The following is a 13,326-nucleotide window of genomic DNA, read 5'->3' as shown; positions in this document are numbered from 1 at the left end:
AACCATTGTTGCAACTAATCTCAGCCCTCAGTGGATATTATTTGGCTGCTGCATCACGTAATACAGGATTACACTTAGTAACAACAAAACTCAGCATACAGTGGCTACTATTTGTCTGTTACATTACACAACACAGCATTAGACATCGTAACAACAAACCACAGCCCACAGTGGCTGTTATTTGTCTGTTACATAACACAACACAGTAAAACACTTAGTAACAACAAAACTCAGCCCATAGAGGCTATTATTTGTCTGTTACATTACACAACATAACACTACACTTAGTAAAAACAAAACTCAGCCCACAGTGGCTATTATTTGTCTGTTACATTACACAACACAGTATGACACATTGTAACAACAAAACTCAGCCCACCAGGGAGGTGGCAATCTAGTTCTTCTTTCGAACAAGAATCTACTTCTTTTTTTCTATCCATCGGGAGAGACGTTTATGGTGTTTTCCTCTCAAAGCAGTACGAAGCCTAAAAAGTCAAAATTTCAACCAATGAGGAATCAGAATGATTGATGTGTTAGTGTGCTATCAACCATACTTCTCTAGCATTTGACATTTAGTTCGGGTCCTTGACAGCAAAATGTCAGGTTTGTTATGGGCCCACAAAATCGTGGGCCCGTAATTTTGATGGTTGTCAAATTCAATGACAAAGGATAGGGATGCCATCTCCCTGCAGCCCACAGATTTGTCTGTTACATTACACAACACAGTATAACACATTGTACACACAAAAAAAGCATAGTACACAGAAAAAATTATTTTCTGTAAATTTACAGCAAATGTCCTGTAACAAAAAGGAGCAGGACATTTACCATAATTTTACAGGTCGAGGACATGCAATTCACAGGCAAGTTTAAAATTACAGGCCTGTAATTGCAGGCGACCTGTAATTGCAAGCAAACTGTAATTACAAGCGACCTGTAATTTCAGCGACCAGTAAAATAATCTGCACGTAATTTTATTGTTTTGATTCATTATAAATTTGAGCAAAACCGAAAATTTCATAAAATTACTAGAATTTTGTAAAATTCAGATTTTAAATTACCCGTGTAAGGTTTATTGTGATTTTCCAATAAGTAAATGAGAAATACATTTTTTGGATTGATTTTTAATTTATTACGTACACGCCGGATTTACTTAGATTTTCACATTTTGAGTTCCATCTGGCGTGGAATTGAAGAGGGGATGGAACCGCACAGAAGCATAATGACAGCTTCCGCTATGCTTGCCGAAACATTCGCAGATGGTGTTTCATGAAAACCAAAGAACCTGCTCACCTGGTTCACGGTACCCTGAAAATTGAAAAATAAATAAACATTAGTTTTATTTTTCATATTAAAATCACATTTTATTCTTCTTACCATTGCAATTTTGTTTTCAACTTAGTGTCCAGTTGCCCATCATTGTCCTCCGCACACCTAAACCTTTCCTCCCGTTCATTACACGTATGAGGTACTTGTCCGTAACAATATTGATTGCCGCAATGTACATCACATATTTGCGTTCAACGATGAAGCTGAAAGGTTTTAGAATAAATATTGGCTTTTGAATGGTTTTTAAATAATATCAAATATTTATTAAGATTCTTATTTCAGATTTTACAACCATGTTTCTTTTTTTTTTTTGTTTCGATTATAGTCGTTTTACCATCTTTATGGCATTCGCGACTTACAACCATGTTTCGAATTTTAGATTTACACAACCATCTCATTTTAGAAACTAAATCTGAATTGAAATTTCAGGTTTCAAAAAGCCGATTTTGATAATGAATGCGTATTCAATTTGATGTTAGTTTTATTTTATTTTCAATTTCTTGGAATTTAAAATCTCGATGTTTTGAATAAAAACAAACAGCTACTAGAGAAACCAGTTATAAATCTAACATTTTTGATAAAAAAAATTGACTCAAGGATGGTTAAGTATAGAAAATTAATTGCAAAACTCAGAAACAGTTGTTTTAAAAAGCTTAAACAATTTACATAAATGCTTACCAGTTATTCGGCACTGCGCAACAGACCTTTCAATGTTGGTCATTTTAGCCGATTCGGTAACTGATTAGTTTAGTCCATTTAATTTTTCTCGCAACTATCTGTAATAAAAGTGTAATTAATCAAAATAAAAACGACAGTGATATTTTCCATACGAACTTGCGTTCGAAGCATTGTAAGCCGCCGCAGAGCTACGTCAAGCCTGGTCCGAATCTGGTACAGTAAGGGTTTTGTTTGATTATCCTTTTACCGCCGTCTTCTTGCGACCCTCTTTAGTCTTCGCTATTTCCATGCAAGAAGATCGCTCGTCAAACCAGAAGATGATTCCAACCCTCAGAAAGTAGTAATCATAACGTATATATCCGTGCAGCTTTCGGGCGTTTCCGTCCTCTTCTTTAGATTTCCGCCTTTCTTGGCAGCGCATTCAGTTCCTTATCCGCTATGTTCTATCTAAAAAAAACGGTAGAGTAAAGATTTCAAAATCAATAACTTACATAAATCTCGCTAGTATCAATTGGCCCAACGTATTTCTAAATTTGTTATCCTTTTTTTCTCATCCGGAAGTTTGATTTCGTATCCTGCATTATAGTTTTTTGGGAAGCAAGACAAACCAATACCATCAGATTGCATTAATCGAATGGTACTACCTCTCTATAGTAGCAACCTCCCAGAGGAAGGATTTCGGTGTCCGATTATTTTGAACACAGTAAATGGGACTCACCTTTCCAGCGACTTTGTAGGCCTTGCCGCTTGACTTTCGTTGATCGAAAATTTCTCCACTCATGTCGATTTCAAATGAGCCGCTTTCTCGGCGTACCTGGGCAGAACTTCCCGGGTACAGCAAAAAGAATCACCTTCTGATTTTGTTAACCAGTAAGTCCTCGGATGAGATGAGATTTTATCTTCGCATGCTGGTAGGATGCGCTCCCTACCTTAATGCCGATTGTCCACTATTGAAGTTTTTTTAGGTGGAACTTTTCTTTTCATCACTTTTTTCCCGTTTAAAAATCGCAACCGAACCGACCGACCGGACCGACCGAACGCAGGAAAAACAAAAACAAATGAAACCAGAAAATGACAACGGTTTGTGTCCATGCTAACATTTATTACTAAAATTAGTAGCAAATGGGTTATTTTTACTCAAATAGAGCAACCAACCAGATTCGATGAGGAAGTGCTAACTTGACAGTAAAAAAATATTTAATTTTTGCTAACTGGAAGTAACCGAATATTTTTAATAAGTTGAGCCTCGAAATTTTGTGTGTGGTGCCACAAACACTGGCCACAATCACTCGAATTTTACAGTCCTAAAATTCAAACCAGCCTGTAAATAAAGTTCTCACTTAAAAATAATGCTTCCACCAGTAAAGCTACAGTACATGTCCTGCTCCTTTTTGTTACAGGACATTTGCTGTAATATCAAATGATTTATCATTTACTTTTCAACCAATCAATTGAAAATTACGTGATTTCGAAATTACAGGTTGAATTATTTTAAAGGTAACCATTTTCAATGACACGTAATTGTCCATATTTTTTTCTGTGCAGTATAACACATTGTTACAACAAAACTCAGCCCACAGTGGCTTTTATTTGTCTGTTACATTACACAACACAGTATAACACATTGTAACAACAAAACTCAGCCCACAGTGGCTACTATTTGTCTGTTACACTACACAACACAGCATTAGACATCGTAACAACAAAACTCAGCCCACAGTGGCTATTATTTGTCTGTTACATTACACAACACAGCACTTCACATCACAAAAGCAATGAAATGTAAACCACTTTTGCTCGTAATACAGCTCTCTGACCTTCTAACCTATCAGGGAGCAACCAGTGTTCAATTGAGTGCCAGTGCTTAGTCCCTCTGGTGTATTACGGTCTCGTCCAACTCCTTCCCAATTCATGTACCTAGCTTTCCCCCGCGGTGAGAAGTTAAAGCCTCAAAAGGGCTCTGTGATTTCTCACAAGCTGCCGCATAAAAAAAAACTCAAATGGGTGAGAACTGTAGTGTCTGACAATCGCGTTGAACGTGTGTCAACACCATATCTTAGAACAAACTGGGTTTTGAATAAATCGCCAGTTAGATTCTGATTGTGTATCTAGTAACAAGCCTGTGTTTTATTGCAACCGAATTGGGGAATATTCTAGGACATTTTAAAAACCAGAAACATTCTGTTGCTTGGAAGGAAGCACTTCTGAACTAGACGTTGGTTTACGAAAAAATTTAATCGCGCCTTATTTTTCCTCCTCGATTTTTTTTAGCCTTGTGCTGTAAGAGTGAACCCTAAAAACTTAACGGTCTGGCTGCCAAATACGCTTTTCGTGGTATTTATCTTTATATTGTGCTCTTTTCAACGCATTTAATTTATTTAATCGATTCTTGGAGCGCAACATTGTTCCTTAAGAGTGGAGACAAGTGAGAGTCATTGCTATCCAAAAGCCCGGAAAACCAGCGTCAGATCCCAATTCGAACCGTCCAAAAGCGATGTTGTCTTGTATACGCAAATTGATGGAGAAAATGATCTTGCTTCATTTAGACAAATGGGTAGAAACAAATGGTCTCCTTTCAGATACTCAATTTGGGTTCCGAAGGGGCAAAGGAGCAAACGATTGTCTTGCTTTGCTGTCTTCAGAGATACAAATGGCGTAAGCAAAACGTGAGCAAATGGCTTCAGTGTTTCTAGACATAAAGGGAGCTTTTGATGCAGTCTCAATAGAGGTGTTGTCAGACAAGTTGTACTCCCGGGGTCTGCCTCCTCTATTGAACAACATCTTATACAGCTTGCTTTTTGAGAAACATCTGAACTTTGCTCACGGAGACATTGAAGTTAGAAGAACTTCTTACATGGGCCTCCCGCAGGGTTCATGTTTGAGTCCACTTTTGTACAACTTTTACGTAAGTGACATCGAAAGTTGTCTCTCTGAAGACTGCACTCTTAGACAACTTGCAGATGACATCGCAGTGTCTGTCACAGGATCTACTGAGTCTCATCTGCACAGACCTTTACAAGATACTTTAGACAGATTGTCTTCCTGGGCTTTGGGGCTTGGGATTGAGTTTTCCCCTCAGGTAATGGAGATGGTTATTTTCTCTAAGAAACATAGACCTGCTCAACATAAGCTTCAACTCCTAGACAGAACGATCACTCAATCGAGGTGTTTTAAGTATCTTGGGGTTTGGTTTGATTCCAAGTGTACCTGGAGAGCCCACATTGAGTATCTGAATGGAAAATGCCAGCAAAGAATCAATTTTCTTCGATCAATCACTGGTACCTGATGGGGAGCCCATCCAGAAGATCTTTTAAAATTGTATCGAGCGACTATTCTCTTAGTGATGGAATATATGGTAGCTTCTGTTTCCAGTCAGCTGCCAAAACTCACCTTATAAAACTCGAGCGTATTCAATACCGTGGTCTCCGTATCGCTCTGGGCTGTATGCCCTCAATGCATAAAATGAGTCTTGAAGTTTTGGCAGGCATACTCCCACTAAAAGATCGATTCAATTTATAATCACTCCGGTTCCTCATCAGGTGTGAGGTCATGAACCCATTGCACACTGGTACAGAACATCAATCTAGCGGAACTAAATTAATAGCGCCCAGGGATGAAAAGATAGACTTTTGATGTCTTCGACAACATTGCATAGTTTTACAAGGCGCATACTTTGAAATAAAATATAGAGTCGAGGGGTCCACCAATAGCAAGATAAAAAAGCTAACTTTTTTGTTAAGCATTTTAGAGCTTTGGTTTCTTCTACAAAGTTGTTTATCTTAACATAATACATAACTTTGCTGAACAAGCCAAAGTTCTACAATTTCATCCTAAGGAGTTACAATGAAATTAAAATAAAAACCATGAAAAAACAGTTTTTTTAATCTGACACGTTGTAGGTAAGACAAAACAATTTTCAGTCTTCGAAACAAAGTTGAAAAAAGTTAAAATCTACAATTGTTTAGTACATTATGATGTGTTTTGAAATTGCTGAAGCGCTGTAGAAAGCATTTAGTGTAATATATTAACGATTTTCAAGGAAAAGTTTATCGAATTGCGCAAATTTTCGCACCATCAGCCAATATGGATTTTATTTTTGATATTAAGAGGAATCATTACCATATAAAACTAGCGTGGAACTCGGTGGAACTCGAAGCAATTTTAAGATTGAAAATCTAGTATTTTGTTCACAAATATCACATTTTTTAGACACTTTATTAGTTTCTTAGTTTCTTTGATGCAATTAACTTGCAGAATTTGAGAATAAGAAATAATTAGATTGATGTTCTGTACCAGTGTGCATTGGTGATTGTAAATTTTGAAAGGTTACTTGAGCAAAACCTTCAAACCAGATTTATGTCTATATATCATGTCATCATGTCCATGCAGGTAAACCCTTCTTCGTACTCTCCAACTCGTGTTTCATCCATGACTACGACACCTCTTCTGTCCAGTTTGAATTGTCTATGCAGCAGGAAACTCGTGGAATCCCGGTCTCGCATCGCTCTCTTCTGATCCCAAGAATTTTCGAAGCTTAATATAGACACGTCGATGCTGATATAATGTTCTTTACCGATGGGTCCTTGATAGAGGAATCAACGGGATTTGGATTTTTTAACGAAATAGCTAGCGCCTCATATAACCTCCAGTCACCATGCTCTGTATACATTGCAGAGTTAGCTGCCATTTATTGGGCGTTGGATAGCGTCGCATCACGGCCAGCAGAACACTACTATATTGTAACGGACAGTCTCAGTTCTGTTGAAGCAATCCGTTCAATAAGACCGGGAAAGCACTCACCGTATTTCCTCGGGAAGATACAGGATATTCTGAGTGCTTTATCAAGACGTTGCTTTGCCATCACCTTCGTTTGGGTCCCCTCACATTGCTCGATAATGGGCAATGAGAGGGCAGACTCTCTGGCAAAGGTGGGGGCGATAGAAGGCGACACGTATCACCGTGAAACAGTGTTCCGAAAATCAATCAAAACAAACACTCAGGATGCGTTTCCTGTTGAAAACATTCTGATTGTATAATGGGATAGCGCCTCTCGCAACTGTTTCGCCTGGTTGGTATGCAATCTCGATCAGCGCTCCAATCAGCTATGCAAACCGAGTCGCATCATTCAGAATCATCGGTTTAGCAAACACCGCATATCGGAGATGAGTGAGATACAAACTGATCCATTCTGAATGTAGCTCACTCAGTATCTGCCTGAATTATATGAAATTAAAAATTATTTTATGCAGGACGAGAAAAATCAAACAGTTGTGCGGGACACCATTAATTCTCAGTAATTTTAACGTGACGGACGACAGTTTAATAAGAGAACTTGTAAAAATTGCAAAACACGACGAAAGTGAACATCTTTCCCTCACAAACACAACTACAGTTTGATTTTGATGTTAAAAAACGTTATAAGAACAAATAAATTTATTAATTTGCTATGTTTCAAATCAAACAAAATACGCTAATGATCGGTTTCATGTATCACTCACTCGAAGACCAACATGATTCGCCATATGCATTGCGCATTGGTGAGATTCCAATTTGATGATGGTACTGCACTGTTTTTACAGCAAGCATCGTGCGAGGTGATCTGTATTTTAGCGATGAATTGAACGATCGATGATCGGGTAGGTCCAGTAGCAATCAATAACGAAACCCGACCGCTGTACGTTCAGGTGCGAAGTGCAATCAGAAAGATTAATTGAAAATGAGTGATTTTCGGAACACTGCCGTGAAATCGTCTTCAACGAATTTTACTTCTTGGTACGAAGGAACTCTCTTGTCAACTGGCAGCTTAAATGGGACGAGGATGAGTTGAGTCGGTGGCTCCACTCGATTATCCCAAAGGTAAGCCTTAAACCACTGACCACACTGACTTGAAACTTTGAACAAAAATTCAACCATTTTCTGTCTAGTTTTTTTTTGTCAGATTTTGTAGGTTCGCAATATCGACGGCCGGTGGCAAACCTGAAAAATTCGACAAAAAATGCCCTTTTGGAAAAATGGACCTGTTTACCCCTATTTTATCGTAGAAATTGCCTGTTTTTATTTTAAAGTTGGGTGGCATTTCCTAACTGGGATAGCATTTCTTCAAATCGATCGATGCGCACTCTGGAATCGATATTTTTTAAGATGTTGCGAGTCTCTACGTAGCTCAATGTGAAAATTGCATTCGATAAATCAATCGTAGAAAACCGTTCTGCACCGTTTAATTCAGCCAGAATTTCCTCTAGCGTAGGCATAGAAAAATGTGTTCTCAGTACCTATATATTGATTAGGACCACGGAGATCAATCACCAACCAAAAATCATCTTTACCTTTCGATATCACCATTCCATCGGTTACAAGCTCCATTTTATCTGACAACATGAGTTCGTTGAGTCTTTTTTCGATCAATGATTTATGGGTATATTCATGAACACATTACGACATGGAGGTCTTAATTTATCATATTGGAGGAATGTTAAACTTTGGGAAAACAGTGTGTTTGTCAATTCCCAGCAAATATTTAAGAAGGCATATAGCAGGAACAACAGAATTATTCAAACAAATATACTAGATGACAAGATTGTTTTCAACTTACCAAAATAGCATATAGCTACAAAAGTGGAAGCGATATATCTACAATAACAAGATTCCAACTATTCGATTTCTCAACAAAAAGCAAAATAAACGATTTTAAGTAATTTGAGTAGAACGAAAAAAAAAATTCTTCGGCCAAGATTTGAACTGTCTTCCGAGTTCTCTGTTCGATATCTGTTCGATACTTTGTCGAATATCATAACTTCATATTTTTTTAGACAAAAAAGTTATTAGCTGTTTAACAGGTGTATGTCTTTTTGCATTGATAAACAATGAATTCAATTGGCACCACTGCTGGGTGCTAAGCGAGGTATTGCAAGACCACTTTTCATGCAATACTTGGTGGGGCACAAGTAGTGGTGTCAATTGAATTTATTGTTTATCAATGCAAAAAGACATACACCTGTTAAACAGCTAATAACTTTTTTGTCTAAAAAGATAAGAAGTTATGATATTCGACAAAGTTGTTCAGCGTAAAATTTCCTTTAGGAAATTTATAAATTGGCACAAAAACCATCAGCAGGCTCGGTTCCACAGGAGAAATAAAAATGATGTTGATTTTTCAGTATTTACAAAATATTCAATTTTACCATACAAACTTTAAAGTTCAAATTTACTCATGTAAACGTTACTTAAAAATTCTGCAAAAAACCATGGATGAGTTTTGGACCAAAACGAAGTTGTTAAGAGCCCAGGGTTTGAGAAATTCAAAAATGACCCCAAATCGACTCAGTCTAATGATACACGCTATCATGTGTAACATCCCAAGCAACCAAAAGTTCCCTAAAAAGGTACCATATGTAGAAGCCTTATCAGCTTCTGTAGGTGTTGCTAGAGAATGCTAATCAGCCTAATATTTAAGTTCCTAAAGAGACTTCGAAGTTTCAGTTGCTGAAGTGAATTCTTTGGAAATATCAAAAACTATTCTACCCGCTGAAAAAAAAATCACAGTTGATAGATTTCTCTGACAACTCTCTGACTGTAGTTTGTCTATCTTTGAGAATAGATCTGCAAAGAAACCCCCCTGATAACTACTTGACCAAACCTGGTCATTGTTTACTCTATTGTTTAATGTAGTATTTGAATTAAACTAACATAGAATATTCCATAGCTCGCTTGTGAATGGGTTTTCAGGATATTTCTTCTTTTTTGTTCTATTTCATGAAACTTTCGGTGGGTTAAAAAAAAGTTTTGAAAAAATTTTCATTATCAGCTTTTTATTAAATCCCATTTCCTGATAATCAATCGTTTTTGAAACCCCAAATGCCATCGGTCGAGGATCAAAATTAACTTTCTTTTCAACAACAGCTGGCTGAGCCTCTGGGCGAGTGCGGGTGTAATCCGAATAGCCCCTGGAAGTGATCGACTACGGAAAACTTGCCTAAGATTGATTCCAACTCGTTGCTGACACCATCATATTGGGGGGCACTGGTCTTGGTCAAAACTGTGCTCGATCTCTGATTACCATCCTTCGCAGTATTTGCCGTAATTGATGCCCACAGGCTGCACTATGCAGAGTCATTCCAGTAATTAAACTGTTTGAAGGAACGAGTCCAGCTGGAATTTCATCAAAAATGGAAGCTAACATGTTATTACATGTTCATTTGCATGCATGCATGATCGATCTGCATTTTGCTGCGGTAAATAGTGAAAAACCATAGGAAAGCTTATACATTTGAATATCAATTAATGTATGAGCAATAAAAAGAAAATCTTTTCAAATTCAGCATCAGAATGTTTAACTTTTTATGACTTTGGTTGAGTAACATCCCGAATAGAAAAACATTGTGAAAAAACTATGAATTTTATTGCCACACTACCATATATTTCATGGTTGACACTTTGAATATTATCGTACATGAAACCTTGAAGGCACTTTTAAATTTATCGTTTTCGACATTAAAATGTATGGGTTTGGCCAAATTTACCATGAAAAAGGGGTTTTTTTTTACCATGAAAAAATGAACTTTTTCCCATACATTTGAAAACACAAAACTATAAAGTTGACGGTTATTATAGCTTCCAGTTTTTCTAATAGAAACTGTGGATAACATTGTTTTTGAAAGAATTTTCATTGTTTCTAGGAAGACGAAAGTCATTGTGATAATGTATTCTTGAATCTAGAAAATACGTTTTTTTTTGTAATTGAAAAAAAAAAGAAACCAGTTTTATTTTTTGTTGTTGTTTGTTACTTTAATTATTTAACTTTAGTTAAAGGGTGATACGGTCAAAATTTGGTCAAGGGAAAACGCGTGTAAATCGGTAAAATCGTTTTTTTTAAATCAAATTAAATTTCTTATTCAAGTTTAATTAGTATAAAATTCAGGAAAAATATTCAGTTAGGCTTCCGCTTTTCCAAATCCGAATTGCCGGGCCTTACGCTTAACCGCTGCCATCAGATTTTGTATAGCCACCTTGTCCACCTTATTCGCCGCAGAAAGCCAGTTTGCTTTGAACTGCTGCTCGTCCTTAGCAGTTTTCTGGTCTTCTTTAGGTTCCGCTTGACAATAGCCCAGTATTTCTCAATTGGGTGGAGCTCTGGCGTGTTGGGAGGGTTCTTGTCCTTGGGAACCACCTGCACGTTGTTGGCGGGGTACCAATCCATGGCCTTTTTACCGTAATGGCAAGATGCCAAATCCAGCCAAAACAATACGGAACAACCGTGTTTCTTCAGGAAAGGCAGAAGACGTTTATTCAAAAACTCTTTCACGTAAATTTGTTGGTTGACAGTCCCGGAAGCTATGAAAATTCTGCTTTTCAAGCCACAGGTACAGATGGCTTGCCAAACCAGATATTTCTTCGCGAATTTTGACAGTTTCATGTGCTTGAAAATATCTGCTACCTTTCCCCTTCCTTTTGCCGTATAAAACTCCTGTCCCGGAAGCTGCTTGTAGTCGGCTTTGACGTAGGTTTCGTCGTCCATTACCACGCAGTCAAACTTCGTCAGCATCGTCGTGTACAGCCTCCGGGATCGTGCTTTGGCCGTCGTATTTTGTTTATCATCGCGATCTGGAGTCACTACCTTCTTGTAAGTCGATAGTCCGGCTCGTTTTTTGGCTCGATGCAAGGTTTTAGACGATACACTCAGCTTATTTGTACGTCTCGGTGGTCGAGTGGTTAGCGTGGTAAGACGGTAATCGCTAGGTCCACTGATGGCATGGGTTCGATTCCCATCTCTTTTTTTTTCCTGTAGGGGAGAGCCCACTGCGACTAGTAGTTGATCTATTGTGGTGTTTACCCCGCGTTACTATATGCTGTCAGGTTCACCTGCACTATTGATTGGAGTGACAGTTGATTGCTGACTAAGCATTTTATCCCAATCGGGTATGATATCAAAGATGTATGATATAACCTTCTTAGGGCTGATATGCAACCATATGTCTTAACTTTGCCCCAAGTACACGCTCTCTCCTATTTAGGAGGGCGCAGCAGTTGCATAGAAGATGCTCTGCAGTTTCTTTTTCGAACCCGCAGAACCGACAGTCGTCGTTTTGAATAATGTTTATCCTTTTGAGATGCTGTTTTGTTGGACAATGTCCGGTCAAGAGACCTGTGTAAGTACTTAGTTCGTGCTTACTTAAGTTCAACATGTTTTTTGAGAGTCGTGCGCTTGGTTCAATGAATCTTTTTTCCTGAGGTGCTCCCTCCGCTGTTTTCCAGTTGGAAACAATAGTGGTGCTTTCCCATCTCGGTACTGGATGTTAAATGTTAATCTTAAGTTGTCCACGTCATTTATTCAGTCTGTAAAGCCTAAATCGGCTAAGACGGTGTATGTCTTTTATTTGCGGCATCTTGGAGAGAGAGGTTAGGGTTTTGCTTGAAACTACCGGCAACTCTCATTGTCGTCTCAGCGGCTTCCGGTTTTCGATGTCCCCCCGATCCAGACTTCCTGGCTGTCGACAAACGTTCCCCAAACACTTTAATTACATTTGTAACGGTTGAATTGGCAACTTTTAGCGATTTTTCCAGCTTTGCTTGCGAGTAGCTCGGATTTTTGCGACGCGCGAGCAAAATTTTGATACGCTGCTCTTCTTCCTTGGACGGCATTTTGAAGAGTGAATTCACCCCTTAATCATTTCTAAAATAAAGTCTTGTTCCGGACCGCTGATAGGTTGAACCCATACTGAGGCCGGAGGCATTGGTTTCATTCACCTGGGCTGGACTTTTACATGGCGGTTTGGGGTATTGGACTCGTATCAGACCTTCTGATAGCATCTTTCCGGTCTTTCAACCTTGTGGGAGGCCTCCAGCATTGACAACTGCATCCTGCGCCACTCATCCCCTCGAGTGTTTGTGTCGCTGAAATTACAAAAAAAAATGTTTAAAAAAATGTTTTTCTCTTGGTTTAGCTGTGGTTTAGATACCACTCACCGTTTTGATCCGAAAAAATCCCAAAACCATTGAAAAACCGACCGTCGACCGAGATTTTTTCAATTTCAATACCACTGTTTTCGTTTATCACCTAGAAAGATGTTCCCGGAAGAAGTCTTTATCTTTGTCTTGGAATCCAGCAAACTTTTGGTTGAAACTATCCTCGTATTCGTAATAGATAATGAGTTAAACTGAAGTCTGATAAATTCGCAGCAATTTTAACACGAATGAATGCAAAGTTTTTGAAAAACACTGGAAAACTCAGTCTAGTACAGTAGTCAATCAAGTTTTTTCCTTTGGATATTTGAATGAAATACATCTGACAATGGAGCTTATCAGCCACTAAATCTCGTTTTT

At 38.2% G+C, this 13,326-nt stretch overlaps 1 long non-coding RNA gene across 1 annotated transcript; it reads right to left on the bottom strand.

The window, feature by feature from the left end:
* Positions 1–859: 859 nt before the first annotated feature.
* LOC129756894 (uncharacterized) lies at positions 860–3,513 on the bottom strand. Its single transcript, XR_008739563.1, has 3 exons — positions 2,164–3,513; positions 2,008–2,105; positions 860–1,532 (listed from the first exon to the last, which is right to left on the bottom strand). It is a non-coding gene; the product is annotated as an uncharacterized LOC129756894 (long non-coding RNA).
* Between the last annotated feature and the right edge of the window lie 9,813 nt (positions 3,514–13,326).

This window comes from Uranotaenia lowii, chromosome 3 (genome assembly GCF_029784155.1).
Source record: "Uranotaenia lowii strain MFRU-FL chromosome 3, ASM2978415v1, whole genome shotgun sequence".
NCBI classification, from domain to species: Eukaryota; Metazoa; Arthropoda; class Insecta; order Diptera; family Culicidae; genus Uranotaenia; species Uranotaenia lowii.
The sequence above is the reverse complement of the archived record's forward strand: the minus strand, read 5'-3'. Positions and strand labels throughout refer to the sequence as shown.